We start from the raw sequence: 16,944 nt of genomic DNA on the forward strand, positions 1-16,944 counted from the left end.
TTTTAGAAATGTGCCACCTATGCCTATACTCTTCAGTGTTCTAATTAGAAAAGGGTGCTGGATTTTATCAAATGCTTTTTCTGCATCTATTGAGAGGATCATATGATCTTTATTTTTGCCTCTATTAATATGGTGGATAACGTTTATGGACTTGCGTATGTTAAACCAGCCTTGCATCCCTGGGATGAAGCCTACTTGATCATGATGAATGACTTTTTTGATGATAAGCTGTAATCTATTGGCTAGGAGTTTGTTGAGAATTTTTGCGTCTATATTCATGAGTGAGATCGGTCTGAAATTTTCCTTTTTGTTTGGGTCTTTTCCTGGTTTTGGTATCAGGGTGATGTTTGCTTCATAGAATGTGTTGGGGAAGATTCCTTCTTCCTCAATTTTTTGGAATAATTTCTGCAGTACAGGAATAAGCTCTTCCTTGAATGTTTGATAGAATTCTGGTGTGAAGCCACCTGGACCAGGGCATTTTTTGGTTGGAAGATTTTTTATTGTTTCTTTGATCTCAGTGCTTGAAATTGGTCTGTTCAGGAGCTCTATTTCTTCCTGGCTGAGTCTAGGGAGATGGTGTGATTCCAAATATTGATCCATTTCCTTCACATTGTCAAATTTCTGGGCATAGAGTTTCTGGTAGTATTCAGAGATGATCTCTTGTATCTCTGTGGGATCAGTTGTTATTTCCCCTTTATCATTTCTGATTGAGGTTACTAGAGATTTTACTTTTCTATTCCTCGTTAGTCTGGCCAATGGTTTATCTATTTTATTTATTTTTTCAAAAAACCAACTCCTTGTTTCATTAGTTTTCTGAATGATTCTTTTGTTTTCAATTTCATTGATCTCTGATTTGATTTTGGATATTTCTTTTCTGAGCTCTACTGAGCTTAGGGTATTTCTTTTCTACCTCTACTGAGCTTAGGGTTAGATTGTTCTTCTTTTTCCAATTCCATAAGATGGCTTGGGAGATTGTTGATATGCTCTTTTTCTGTTTTTCGAATGTAGGCATCTAAAGCGATGAATTTTCCTCTCAAAACTGCTTTTGCAGTATCCCACAGGTTTTGGTAACTTGTGTCTTCATTGTTGTTATGCTCAAGGAAGTTAAAGATTTCCTGTTTTATTTCTTCCTGCACCCATCTGTTATTCAACAGAAGATTGTTTAATTTCCATGCCTTTGGGTGGGGTCGAGTGTTTTTGTTAGGGTTGAGTTCCACCTTTAGTGCCTTATGGTCTTAGGAGATACAAGGTAAAATTTCAATTCTTTTGATTCTGTTGATATTTGTTTTGTGTCCCAGGATATGATCAATTTTGGAGACTGTTTCATGGGGTGATGAGAAGAATGTATATTCTTTATCTTTGGGATGGAGTGTTCTATATGCGTCTGTCAAGCACAGTTGTTCTAGGGTCTCATTTAAATCTCTTATATCATTGTTTAATTTCTGTTTAGAGGATCTGTCCAGCTCTGTAAGAGGAGTGTTCAAGTCCCCTGTCATTATGGTATTATCAGATATCATATTGCTCAGACTGAGTAAGGTCTGTTTCAAGAATCTGGGAGCATTTAAATTGGGTGCATAAATGTTTAGAATTGAAACATCTTCCTGTTGTATTTTTCCCTTGACCAATATAAAGTGACCATCTTTGTCTTTTTTGATGTTAGTTGCTTTAAATCCACATGTATCTGAAAATAAGATTGCAACTCCTCTTTTCTTCTGAATTCCATTTGCCTGAAAAATTATCTTCCAACCCTTGACTCGGAGCTTTCATTTGTCTTTTGAAGCCAGGTGTGTTTCTTGCAGACAGCAAATAGATGGCTTGTGTTTTTTAATCCAGTCAACCAATCTATGTCTCTTCAGTGGGGAATTCAAGCCATTAACATTTATTGAGATAATTGATAAGTGTGGTAGTATTCTATTCGTCTTATTTGGTGAGAGTCCATTGCTTAGTTTTATCTTTTGCATCAGTGTGGAGGTTACATTCTGTCCTTTAATTTCTGAGTTCTTACTTTGCTGCTGATCCATTGTGGTGGTCAGTGTGCAGAACAGGTTGAAGTATTTCCTGTAGAGCTGGTCTTGTTGTGACGAATTTCCTCAATGTTTGTATATCCGTAAATGATTTGATTTCTCTGTCAATCTTTAAGCTTAGCTTAGCAGGGTTCAGAATTCTGGGCTGGAAATTGTTCTGTTTAAGTAGATTAAAGGTAGATGACCATTGTCTTCTTGCTTGGAAAGTTTCATTAGAGAAGTCTGCGGTCACTCTGATGGATTTGCCCCTCTAGGTCAACTGGCACTTACTCCTGGCAGCTTGTAGAATCTTTTCTTTTGTCTTGACTTTGGAGAGTTTCATCACAATGTGTCTTGGAGAAGCTCGGTTAGAGTTGAGGCGACCTGGGGTCTGATATCCCTCTGAAAGCAGAGTGTCAGAATCTTTGGTGATATTTGGGGAATTTTCTTTTATAATATTCTCTAGTATGGCTTCCATTCCTCTGGGGCATTCTTCTTCCCCTTCTGGGATTCCTATAACTCGTATGTTGGAACGCTTCATAAATTCCCATAATTCTGACATTGAACCTTCTGCTTTCTGTCTCTTCTTTTCTGCCTCTTTTACTATCTGAGTTATCTCAAGAACTTTGTCATCTACCTCCAAAATTCTTTCTTCTGCATGGTCTAACCTGTTGCTGATACTTTCCATTGCATCTTTAAGTTCCCTAATTGACTGCTTCAGTTCCTTCAGCTCTTCTATATCATTTTTATATTCTTTATATCGTTCATCTCTTCTGTGATTCTGTTTTTGGATTTCCTTTTGGTTATTTTCTACTTTATTAGCAGTTTCCTTCATTGTTTCCATCATTTCTTTCATTATTTTCATCATGTGTATTATAAATTCCCTTTCTGTCATTCCTAACATTTCTTTATAGGTGGAATCCTCTGAAGTAGCTACCTCATGGTCCCTTGGTGGGGTTGTGCTGGACTGGTTCTTCATGTTGCCTGGAGTTTTCTGCTGATTCTTCTTCATGAGTGATTTATTTTATCTGTTTCCTTGCCCTAATTTTCCTTTCACTTCCTCTTGCTCTTTAAGTTGTCGTGTCTGTGGACTAAGGGTTTTATGCATCCTTTTGGTACAGGACCAGAAGGGTGAGAAGGTTGAAGAGCAAGAAAGGGATGAAAGAAAGGTTGACTGAGAGAAAAGAAAAAAAAAATAGAGAAAGGAGAGGGGGTGGGTAAAAGAAATATTGTCAAAAAGCAGAAAGGCACAGACAGAGGGGGACAGAGCAATATAGGTGTACAGTAGGGTACTTTGACACAACCTAAAAAAAAAAAAAAAAAACCTTCTGGGGGTGCCCAGTTGGGTGGTTCCCTTGAAGTCAGCAGCTCTTTGCTAACCTGATCAGACACAGTACCCCACCTCCACCAAGTAGAGAGGAAAGACAAAAATGCTATAAATCAAACCAAAACAAGCAAACAGAAAACTTTATGAGACAAAATTGGGTGAAAAATCAAATAATAGCAGTAGAAACACTAGTAAAAATGAAGTTCTAGTTATTGAAAAAGGTAGCAATGGGAAGTTATAATTGAACTAGCAAAAATTGAGAAAGAAAAAAGATCTGTATGGAAAAGGTTGAAATTAAAAAACAAAACAACATCAACAACATCAAAATAAACAAAAAAAAAACCCCCAAAACAAACAAACAAACAAAAAAACCCAACAAAAAACAAAGCAGTGTGACTATGTTGTTGAATATTGTCTGGGCAACACATGGTCTTCTGGGGTATGAGATGTTAATCACAGTTCTGATACCACTGGAGGCTGCTGATTTCTCAAACCCCAGCAGGTAGACACCCTAAATCTCTCTTCAGCCCACTTAAAAGGCACTTTGAACTTGCAAACTTGCTGAGCAGAAGGCTTCCCAGGAATGTGCTTGTCGCTGGAATCACTGCTGAAATGGCTATCCACTTACCCAGTGTGCCAAAACCGTTCTCACTACCCTGAGGGTTAGGGCTGCAAGGCAGCTCAGACCCCACCCTTAGGCTATTCAGTTGCTAGGTTACCAGCTCCCACCCGATTCTAGCTCTGCGACCCTGAGGGCGGAGCTTGCCGGGGCAGATCACTCACAATGGCTCCCTGTGGCCCACAGCCAAACATCATTAGCTCTGTCTGGCTCAGCGGCTCAGACTGGGGCCCCAGACAACGGCTAAAATTCTCCACACTCCTGCCCAGGCTCTCCCCAAGGCAGTTCAACTGAGGGCCAAGTCCAAAGACACCAAAACAGTTCATAGGTAAGGCCTTTCCAGTTTGCAGTCTCGCTGCTACTGAACTTATAGTTGCAGGTGGATTTAGACTGATTAAACACACGCGACCACTTGCCGGTTTTCCACTGTTTTAGTCCTCCTCTTGGGGTCCAGAAGTCTCTTGCTGACTCCCTGTATCCTCACAGGGGTTATGATAGGCAGATCCCACCAGCCAGAGATGCCTGGAATCCTATTTCCCCAGACTCACAGTGCCCAGATGCAGGGAAGCTGTTACTCTGCCGCCATCTTGCTCATGCCCCAGACTCTCTAGGAGAGCCTTATCCAGGATAAAAGTTAGGGCAGGGCTCTCCTGGGTCTTATCCAGGAGACTCGTGCCAGGAGGTCTGGGGCCCGGGCTGGACCAAAGTCCTCCCGCCACTGGCAGCCACAGCCAGGGGTCGCCGCAGACCGACCTCTGGGTGGGCTACAACGCTGGCCGGGGAGCGCAGTCCGGGGCGGGAGGGAAGCGGCTGACACGGGCTTTTTATGTGTATTAGGAAGCCAAAAAATTAACTACTTGCTTTTCTGGAAAGGAATCTGCAATATCACTAGGGTTTGCTGGTGTTAACAGTTTTGGTGTTACTTACACCATGAGAAGTGGGCAGAGCAAGGTTTTTGCCTTTACAACAAATGAGAAAATAAACTCTAACTGATTTAATTACTTTCTTGAGGTCACATAGGGCTAATGATAGAGGCAGTATTATTTTTATTAATTCATTTATTCAACAAAAAAATATTTATAGAAAATACATAGAGTGAACAATTTTTCTAGGCCTTCAGCACCTAGTGACAAATTTATTAACTATTTAATTATATATGTTCTGTTTTGTCCAACTTACTCTTCATATTTATTGACTGTAGTAATTCTTGGTATGATCTCTGAACATTTCTTCAAGTTAATATTATTGCTTTATGAATTGATGATGAGATAACAACCATCCTCTTTTGAAGAAAATGGGAGGAATAACACCTTTTAACAGGAGAAACAGAACTAAGTGAGTATTGCTATCATTATAGTAGATGTGAAAGTATAAGGGCAAGTGATAGAGAACTCTGTAGTTCTTAAGATTCTTAAGGGCAAGGATCTTGAAGTTTTTATTATTTTATCATAATGCTTGCAAATTAGTTGGAGCGTAATAAATGTATTCAAGGAATTTTTTTTTACATCAAAGAGATAATCCAGTGTGGAAGACATTTGCATAAATCACGGCAACTTGCGCTGGGAGGTCTAAGAGGTCACATACGTCACGTCACCCACTGGAGCTTCACACAGTTGTCAGGGATTAGTCTTGGAAAACCTCAGCAGTGAACATAATTTCTTCCATGCTTTATTTAACTATGCCATTTCCAACTCTTAATTCTTCATTTCCCTAATGTGGTTAAGGGCCTTATGCTATTCCAGAGTCACATTGAACAGCTCTTCATAACATGCCTGTCTAATATACCAAAATAGATATTTTTAACTCAATTTTGTCAGTGCCTGACATTTTCAAGTAGTTAAGAGGATTTATCCGCTATAGCTAACAAAGTATTAGTAAATTAATCTTATTACAATTGTTAAGATATTGGATTCCTTTGGTCTTCAAGGGTCTTGTTGATCTGGAAGAATGAATGCGTCACAGACATTTTTGATGGAAAACATTGTTAGCCTTTCCCATTGTCCTTCAGACTTCAGGAATAGGCAATTTTGTATCTTGCTTTGACTGATGTGAACAATGGGACACAATTGGTATCTTCTTTGAGCTCTAATTCATGGCATAAGGCCATTAATTATTTTTTGTACTTCAATTTCTTGCTCTAAAATGAGAATCTTATCTAAATTTAACTTCCCTTAGCAGGGTACAGATTAGATAATGTACAGTGAACTATTCCTTTAGAGGTTTATCATTAATGAAGGTCTATATGGAAAACCCTCACTATTTTATCACCAAATGCTCAAATAACAAGCAGATAATTAATTGTAATCTTCTCTGCTAAGACTTTGAAGATGTGACTTTGATGAATTTGATCAAAAGCTTAATCAAACAATAATTGTTAATCTCTTCTTGCTAATTGCCTTAGTCTTTAATTGAGAATTTATCTTCTTAAAGGTACATTATAAGTTTTGAATTTATGATTATCTCCAAAGTTTATTCCCCAATCACAGTTTTCTTCGGATCTAAATTCTCTAGATGTATGGATTTATCTTTAAGTCAACAAATATAGTCTCTCAGTTTAAGAATGAACTAATTTTCTAAATAATTTTTTTTTTTACTTGTTTAGCTTGTTCAATCTGCTTAGAAAGTTCTATCTCTTACAGACAACTTCCCGAAATTATCCACCTCAAAGTACCATTTTTTTTTTTTGCAAAACAAATATGTAAACTTAGTAATTGACATGGCATCTTAATTTGAATTTTATTTACCCTATGATTCATGGATTAATGCACAAATTAATTGCTATTTTCATTATTTCATCTATTCTTTGTATACTTTCGTCATTTATTATTTTATGAGTTTAAATATCATCACGTATGATGGAGATATGTTCTCTTTCTTTCCTGCTCTTCTTTCTTACATCCTTCTCCCATTTCTCTTCCTTCTTTTACTCTATCTGTCCTCCTTTCACAACTTTGCCTTGGGGAGTGTTTTGCTTCACAAAAACAGGTCATTCTATTATTTCCAGCTTTTGTCATACTCTGGCAGAGTCAGAGAGCAGTATAAAAGACCAGTTCTGACCTGAGATTTGGGAGAAATACGAAAGTTAAGGCTGTGAAGTCCAATAAGGTTTGCCTTCTCTTATTTATGCTTTAAACAAAACTACTTAAAGACAAAATACAAATAATATTTACTCATAGTAAAAGAGGTACTATTCTTGACAACTAAAATTTCTATGTGCTTTGTATGGAAACCTGTAGCCACATGGTCAGGGACAGCATTCTGAATTTAAACTGAGAGCTATAGAATAAATACAATAGAAATGGCTGTCCTTTCAATATGTATCAGCAAAGGCCCAAAATATTAGGACTCTGCTAGCTACCATGATGAGTTAATGTCCTCCCAAAGTAAAAACTTATTTAAGGGAAAATGTCAATGTTCATTTGAAATATATATATTTCCCTAGGATAAATGATATTTTAAATAATTTCAACAATGAGAAAATAAATTAATTGAATAAGGAGTGACATAAGAGAATGTGACTTTATTTTAAACAAGCATAGCAAATAAGTGCTCCCTATAAAATATTTACCTTGATAGACTTTATACCTAAAAAACAAAAGTTTCAATTCCAGACATGATTTTGATAAACTTTACTGGAATTTTCCATAGAGTCTGTGGTATATCATCACTTAATAGAGGTCCAGCTTCTTTGGAACCAGTTCTACTGAACTGTATTTAGATTTCAGAAATATGAGCATGGTATAGGTTCCCAGGTTTGTACATAACATTGTTATAAAGATAATATAGACTGCCCATAATATGATAAAATATATTTTTCTATGTCTTTAAAAGCAATTCATAAAGCAAATCTCAAAGATTATTCATAAAACTTTTCTTAGTAATACTTATAAATAGATAAATTGATAGATTTATAGCTAGTGCAAAAGCCTTCTTTCAAAGGAACTATCACTTGGAAATTGAATATACCAGATTTTAAGATAAACTTTAGTAGGTCATACTAACTAAGTATATACAGAAAAGTCCTACTTTTTTTTATGAAATTGGAACCTACCTTTTTCTGTTAATTGAACAAGTAAATAGGAGATGAAACCTGAAATGGTTCACACTTAAATATTGTGCTGAAACAAAAACACTTAAATGTATATAAATTGTTCTTTTCTTTGACAATAGATATAATGATAGGAGTCCTTCCACAAATTTTTACATTTGGCTCATTCACATGAAATTCAATGTGATTTTTAAAAAAATCAACTCAATTCACCAAATATGCAATTTTTCATATGAAAACAATGATTATACTTCACACTCACATGTATTGGTTTGTATGATGTTTAATTGAATGATACAGTTTGTATGAAAACCTGTAGCCACATGGTCAGATTTATAGGGCCAGGTACAATAGAATAAATAAATATAGGAATAAATACAACTGATTATTAGAAAGCTTTCAGCTAAGATTATAGGAGTCATAGAGCAGGGTGTCCTTAGTTTATCAGTTACAAAGTTATAATATATACACATATATATATATATATTTTTTTTTTTTGCAGTTTTTGACCTGGGCTGGGTTTGAACCCACCACCTACAGTATATAGGGCCAGCGCCCTACTCCTTTGAGGCACAGGCACTGCCCTACAATATGTTATGAACACTTGCCAAATATCCCTTAGAGATGAAATAGTAAATCCATTTTAAAAAGTGGAAGTTAGTGAGAGTTTCTCCAGCATCAAAAAAAACTACTTGAAATAATGCTGTATCAACAGGTGGAAAACTTATTTGAGTAGCTTTTTTGCTATTGAAATATTAAATTTGATTTTGCAATTTTCAGGTTTTGAAAATTCTTTACAGAAAATTCAGAAAACTGTCTCTATTCTTTAATTGATGGTTCTTCAGAGTTGATATATAAAGTTATTTAATATCTCTGTACCTCAATTTCCTTATGAACAGGAATGAATACTAGTCCCCACTTTACGGGTTGCTGGGAGGATTAGATGAGTTAATATTCTGCAGTGCCCAGTGCAGAATGAGTGCCAGGGCTTTTCTGCCCCACCCTCTGGCATTGTTAAGTGCTATCAATTTATCTACTATTTACATATCAATTTATCTATTATTCCAACTTTTACAGATATAAAAACTAGAATTAAAGAGCTTAATTGAAGACTGTACTCAGTCACACAGCTAGTCAGTGGGAGATTAGATTCAAACGTACATGTATAATGCTCTATTACCTGCTTTTGGGAATGGTGATGACATGGACAAGGTCCACACAGTATTGCACCTGCCATCTTTTATCCTTGGCACTAAAGCAAATTTGCATGACCAGACTCAGGCTTAAATTTCTGCCTCCTTGTCCCCACAGGAAAGATAAGATTGCTTACTTTGCCACTCATGCAGAGAATAGCAGGTATATTTGAGCTGAGGAAATTTTTCAGAATGTAAATAGGTAAGCCAGATTGTGGGTACTTATTTATGATGAAAGACCCAAATCATTGTGGGGAACATTTAGTATTGTTGTTACATATTCTATAGTCTATTAATAAGTATTTGAAAACTATTATAATGAGATGTATTTTTAGAATTCAAAGGTAAGAATATTTTCTTAATTTTTTAAGTTAGTTCATCTGTGTTTAGATAATGCTTCTCTAACAAAAGGCCACGGTCCTTCAGTGTACTTTGATCTCCTTTTGTTATTCAAAATGGATATTAAAGACAAATTCTTTCTAATATCAAAAATATTAATGCTCAATATTTTTTGAGTTTTGCTTGCTATACATTCTTCTCAAACTAGCTGTTTGTGCTTTCCACCTTTTTCCTATTTACCCTAAAGTAAGCCTCAAATATTTTCTTTTCAGGTTCCTCTTATTATTGCAATTTTTTCAATATAATTCACCATCCTTTTACACATAATTTTTCATTAAATAAAATCAAAACTTTTTTTTGGAGTTTTTGGCCGGGGCTGGGTTTGAACCCGCCACCTCCTGCATATGGGGCCAGCGCCCTACTCCTTTGAGCCATAAGGGCCGCCCACATTAAATAAAATATTGTCTTATCACACAAACTCCATTTACCAGTATAGGATTTTTCCTCTCATAAATAGCTTCTACATGTCCCAGTGCTCAACTCATCCTTTGTTCACATGGTATTATAGAATTATTATTTTTTTTATAGTCATTCCTAGTATTTTCATCATTTCCCCCTCCTGGTGCTCAAGTGTACAGATCATTTTATTGTTGCTCTTGTTGTTGGTTTTGATTCAACTGAGTATTACAGCTCATTCATAAGTTGTTCAAAAATCACACAGAAGAATGGGTGGGTTCTGGGAAAGTGTCCTAGAGCTGGCTAATTCCTTCTCCCTTCCCTAGGTGGATATTCTTGCTACATTGTCTCAACCTGGGATATATTTCCTCTTATTTTCCTTTCCTTTCCCCTTTCCCTTTCCTTTCTTTCCCTCCCTTTCCTTTCTTTCCCTCTCTTCCTTCCTACTGGCCTTGCTTTCCCTTTTCATAGCTCACTGTAACCTCAAACCTGTTATCCTCAGCTCAAGGGATCTTCTTGCCTCAGTCTCCCGAGGAACTGGGACTGTAGGCTCAACTGACTGACTAATTTTTCTATATCTCGTACAGATGAGATATTATTCGTGCTCACATTGATCTCAAGCTATCCTCCTGCTTCGGCCTCCCAAAGTACTAGGATTACAGGTGTGAACCACCATGTCCAGCCAAGACCTTCCTTTTTATATCATCTTTCTTGTTTTGCTGTTTTTAAAGGCTTTTTCCTTTAATCTTGAAGTTTTACAGTAGTCTGTTCAGGCTGCTATAACAAGTATATCACAGACTGGGTGGCTTATAAAACAAGAGAATTTTTTTTTCTTCCTCACCATTTGGAGGCCAAGAAATCCAAGATCAAAGTGCCCGGCAGATTCAGTATCTGGAAGATCAAAGTGCCCGGCAGATTCAGTATCTGGTGAGGACCCATCTCCTGGTTCACAGACAGTACCTCTCACTGCATCCTCACCTGATACAGAGAGCAGGGGAGATTATAGAAATTTTTAAAGACCTTTTCCCCCTACTTTTTAAGGTTCCCCTTTTTAAGTTTCTATATATTTACCACAGTAGGAACCAAATCAGTGGTTGAGTTTCTAATTACTTCCCTTCTGAACTTCATCTCCTGATGAGATCCTAATGAACAATGAACTATTCTCAAATCAGGCAGCAGAATGAGGAAAAGACAGAACAAATTTCTTAGCTAATACAACTAATGAATGATCCTGGAGACCAGGCCCTGCCAATGCATTTACAATATCACAACGGAGATTCATTTAAGAGAGAGAGAGAAAAAAAAAGGTTTTAAATGAATATTGCAATGTCTTGTGCCAGGGAATAAAAACTTCACATGGCAATACTTGGAAATTAGCGATGAAACCTAGAATGGAGACTTGAGACATTTTATTTCCAGTTCATTCTGATATGCTAAAATTAGCCTCAGATTTAACTGCAAAAGGAATCCCTCAACACATTGAAATTGTATTTCTCTAGGTGATTAGTGTTTCCTAGGAGAGGTAATATCTTAGATGAAGGTCGCACTTCTCATTATTGGCCTCCAGTTCCTGCAACCACGCGTGCTCGCTGCCCTTTCAGGCTCTTGGAGGTTACAGTCCTGAAAAAGGCATGATCTCTTGTGGTTTCCCTACATCATATCCAAAGTTTTATAAATAAATCCTTCTTTAAACTGTTTCTTAGATTGCCCGATTTAAGTGTGCTGTTCCCCATGAGGTTTGACTAGTAAAGTGGGTTTGAGAGTAAATCTCATTTAGAATTCTGGCTCCAGAATTCACTAGCTATGTAGTCCTGAGCAGGTGACTGAGCTGCTTTGTTCACTGCTTTGTCTGAAAAGAAAAATAGGAAAATTTCCTCACTATAATGAAATGAGAGTTAAATGAGATTATATAAATATCTGACCTATTGTTTCGTGTATAAGCACTTATTTCACTTAATTTCTTACCTTTCTTTTCTACGGGTTTATATGATTAGTATGTCACAAAGAAATGATGAGTCAAGAAAGATTTTTGTTTTCAAAGAAAGGAAAGTTTCAAAGACCTTTTTATCCTCCATTATAATTATGAATACTGTTAGCTAAGTCTCCAAACCAATTGTTTTATTATCTTTAATTTAAATAGTTAAGTCTAAGTGTGTGTTTGTATGTACAGTTTGTGTATATGTGCAACAAGACAAAGGCTCTGTTTGAGTGTGTGTGTGATAGATATTTACTGTACAAAAAGAAAGCGGCCTTTTTGTAACAGTTAAAACAAAAAGAAAAACAGGGTAAAGAACAAGAGCGTCTCTGCTCTGAATCCTTCCCTTCTCTACATGAATCATTGTTGTTAAACTTCAGGGTCTGCACACACATACAAACACACATATTCATAAAACTGAATCCATATATTCTTATGTTGTTTTAGTATGGAGAAGTATATGAATCATATCTAACCACATAAATTGTTGTGAATTGTTTTTTTCACCAGATAATTATGTTTTAATCTCACAAAACATAAAAAAAATTTAAATCATTACAGCATTCCATAAAATGCATGTATCATAATATATTTTATATTCGTCTCTATATACCTATCCCATAGTTTTTCCTTGATAAAGCACGCTATCTAATATAGCTTTCTGCAAATGTATAATATTCTGCAGTGATAATTACTAGAAGTAGGATTCTTGGGTAAAGGATATGCATACTTTAATTTTAGATTGACTTTTCCAAATTGTCTTCTCAAAATTTTCTCAAATTACACTTCTGATATTAGTGTAGGGATGTGCTAATGTTCCCATATTGTTTTTGAATCATAAATAAAATCAGTATTTTAATTTGCATCCATTTGAGTGAACAATGGCATTTTTTTGCTTTAAATTACATTTGATTACTTTGATATATTTATGGACTAATTGTATTTCTTCTACTATGAGATGCATATATCTTTTTCCTCACGTTGAGCAATAGTCATATTTGTATTGATTTATAGGAGAAGGTTACATGTTCAGTAAGTATTCAGTAAGTATTAGAAAATCAGTATTTGTTTATTATTTATGAGGAAAAAATTTTAGCTTATTATTTGTTATCTTTTAATTGTTTTTGGTGCCTCTTTGTGCTAATGAATTGAATTCTTATATATTTTATTTTTCAGTCTTTTTCAAAACTGCTAACATTTTGTTTATGAAATCAATCATTCCTTGAACAGTATTTTAAAGAATTATTTCCTGCATAAATTCACTTTGTAGCTTTAAAATAATTTCTTAAACATGATTCTGTAGATTTTACTATTTTCTCTTACGTCTGGCGAGAGAATAATATAGTCACAAAAGCAACAGACTAAAAATCTCTGTGCTGTTAAATAACAGTCTTTGAAAATATTTATTAAATAAGTGGAATGTGATGTGCTCTGCTGCAAAGCAGCCAAGAGTTTGTTATTAGCCTTTAAATTGGTGTGACCTTGATAAATCATTTTACATTTGTTCTGTGTATTGTTTATCTTAAAGTGTTTCATGTCTTGATTTTAAAACATTATTTTCCAATTAAAATCTTTGTTCAAAACAGTTTTTCATAAATCTCTAGTGTGAAAAAAAAATGGAGGTTATCCAAAACAAATGAACGTAGGTGGGTAACAACAGAAAATATCAGAGCTCTCACTTCCATTCCCTTTTCAACTTCTAAACAGTGTCTAAGGCATCTTTGTAAAAACTGCTGACCTCCTCACAGGCCATTATGAAATTACCTGTTCCAAACCAGTGATCTCCAAAGTCAGTACTAAGGGTGATCTATTAAAGTTTGGGAAAAATATATTAGAACTTTCATTTATATCAAACCATATTATACCAATAAGGTGATATTAATCTTTTTATATGTTTTATAATGTGCCTAAAATATCAATACAGAATATATGTGTGTAATATATACTTATAAATATGCATGTATTGAAATATATCAATTCTAGAACTAGAGTTATAAGACTCTGTATCATTTAATAATTATATCATCTCTGTTTCTGTGTTAAGTATTCTGAAATTAAAGAAAAAAATACACAATATATATTCTCTTATCTATATATTGTATGTTTGTATGTATTTATATATATAATATATTCCCTGTAGTGAAGGATCTCATAAATAATATGGAAAATGTTTTTGAGTATCTGAAGACAATCAGAGACTCCAGGGTATATAAGTCCACAAAATGGTACAGACTTCCATGTTTAAAATTTGCTGGACAGATGGAGACCACTGTAGATCTAAACAGTGTGGGGGATTAAAGGAGGACTTGGTACTTATTTTGAATGTTAAAAGCTCAAGAATATTCAAAAAGGAAAAAGTAGGAAGGGTCAAGGAACTGTCAGGAGCAGAGTCAGGGAGGCAAGGACATACTGAAAATCCAGGGAAATGGAGCTTTTAACACTATCTTCAGAGAAAGTGTAGACATAACAGATAATAAAACAATGACTCAGCTACACATTTAAAAAGTTCTTTCACTTTAGGATGGTTGTGGTGGCTCACGCCTGGAATTCTAGCACTCTGGAGGGCAGAGGTGGGTGGATTGCCTGAGCTCACAGTTTGAGACCAGCCTGAGCCTGAGTGAGGCCCCATCTCTAAAAATAGCCGGGTGTTGTGGGAGGGCGCCTGTAGCCCAGCTGCTGGGGAGGCTGAGGCAAGAGACTTGCTTGAGCCCAAGAGTTTGAGGTTGCTGTGAACTATGATGGCATGCACTCTCTGGAGGGTGACAAAGTAAGACTCTGTCTAAAAAAAAAAAAAAAATTCTTTCACTTAAAAAAATTATTTCACTGAAAATTCCAATTTCACTTACATGGAAGGAGACTTACATTTCCCTGAAAGACATTTAGGGACAGTGTTATCAGTATTACTTTCCTCTTTTGAAGTTGTTGATTTGAGGAACTAATTGGAGAAAAGTGATAAACTAAATAATACCAAGAATCAGAATAAATATTTCAAATTTGGGTTAAGAAGACAAAATTTTACTGAAGCTTTGAACTAAATTTCATCTCCCATAGCTTTGATTCTCAGGTGTTAATAAAGGCAAAACCAGGCTCATAACATAAGGAGCGAACAATTTTACCCTATAATTATCTTAGAGTATTTTAGGATTCAATTTACCAAATGAATAGAATCTTATAGAGAAAAAGAAAGATTCCAGGAGTGACTATGTATTGGTCTCAGTGCTAATATTTTTTGAATTTGATTTCAAATTTTAACATTTCCACAAACTCTTTCTTTGCAATTATGATCAATAAAAGTTTCAGGATTCTGTGCCTATAGCATTTAATTGTCTTTTGCATTGCCCAGGCACCTCGATGGGTTCCTGGTTTTAAAACATGTGAGTAGTTCTGTAATGAAATTCATCCCAAGCTCCATGGGCGCAGCATCTGGGTCATAATAGCACTCCAGTGTGCTTTCTCTCCTTACCCCACTGTTAGAGAGTTTCATCTCTTGGTTTGTGAGCTCTTTATACACATGTTAAATAGGCCTGGGAAAAGAGACGCTGGTGCCTAAACCATTATGTATCTTGGGTTAAGACAACTTTGCCTTTCTTAGTACGAGAAACCAGAAACTTCCTAACAATGCCCACTAAAAGCTAAACAATCTATGTAATCTGTTCTGAAACTTATGTCTCACAATTACTAGGAGTAAAAATACTAGTAGCTCAAGAAAGAGGTAGCAACAGACAATCACAACATCCGGACTGCCCGAAACAAATTGCACAAGGTCTTCTTCTGGGAACTTAAGGCAGCTTGCTAGATGAAAACAGTGTCAGCCTTTTTCCTCAGGAGATAGAAGTTTAGGGACACTTGCAAGAAACCAAATCCCGTGCTATATTGGAAGAAAGATGAATATATTTATAAGAGTACTAATTATTAAAGAAAAGAGTTACAGAAAATAGGGGTACAAAACATCCCTTTTTGATGTGAAAAGAAACATCCTGGTTCAGAAAAAGTCTTGCATTTTAAGGACCAGTAAGGCACGCGTAAAGAATTCTTTCTTAATATCTCATGTGAACATTTTAAGCCTAACATTTAATATAAATGAAAGGCTTTACAACCAGTTGTTCCACAGGCACTTGCTCTCTCTTTACACGCTACCATCAGGTGGAAAGGCTGATTGGAATTGGATTGAACACATGTGCCCGGCCTAAACATGTATTTTAAAATGATGCTTTGAAAAAAAAAAAAAAGATGAGAATCACCATTAGATATCCTTTACGTCTGAGCAAGTTGTGAAGAGGAATAAGAAACAAGTGGAATTAAATAATGCTGGTGGAAGACATGAAGGAGCATGCCATAAAATACCCTGTAGAGGTGAGCACGTTCATATTAATCCAGAGGTGCCCAAACCTGGCTGCATCCCTTGGAAAGATGCCTTTTAGAAGCAACATACAACCACTAGATTTTCTTCTTAGGCAGCCACCAGTAGCCATTTGAACTTTGAGTAGTTAAATCTCTAGTTCTACATCTCTCTCTACCTTCTTTTTCGATATTCTGAGTGGTGTCAGTCTCTGCTTACTAGGTCTAGAATGGTCTCTGGAAGGTGACCTGGTCTGCATCATTGTTTTTTGACATGACTGTCTGGCTCGGGGGTGGGGAACCTATAGCCTTACAGCCACGTGTGGCCTTCTAGGTCCTTAGGTGTGATCTTTGACTGAATCCAAATTTTACAGAACAAATCCTTTTATTTTTATTAATACATTTTTGTTTGTACTTTTTAAAATGAATATAGTTAAAATAACAAAGAGTAAAATAAGTTTCAGCAAAATCAGAACATTAGTAAACCATAAAAGCTACATTGACAACAGCCACATTTCATAATTTAATTCTAACTTCCTCCGCCTGATTGAAGCCACTATCGCATGAGGTTGTTTGGTGAAAGTTTAAAGGGGTCAAGTGTGCCAGTCTGTCATCAGCTTCTGACAGTGGTACACTATGTTTCTGA

Source organism: Nycticebus coucang, chromosome 4, assembly GCF_027406575.1.
Source record: "Nycticebus coucang isolate mNycCou1 chromosome 4, mNycCou1.pri, whole genome shotgun sequence".
In the NCBI taxonomy this organism is placed as follows: domain Eukaryota; kingdom Metazoa; phylum Chordata; class Mammalia; order Primates; family Lorisidae; genus Nycticebus; species Nycticebus coucang.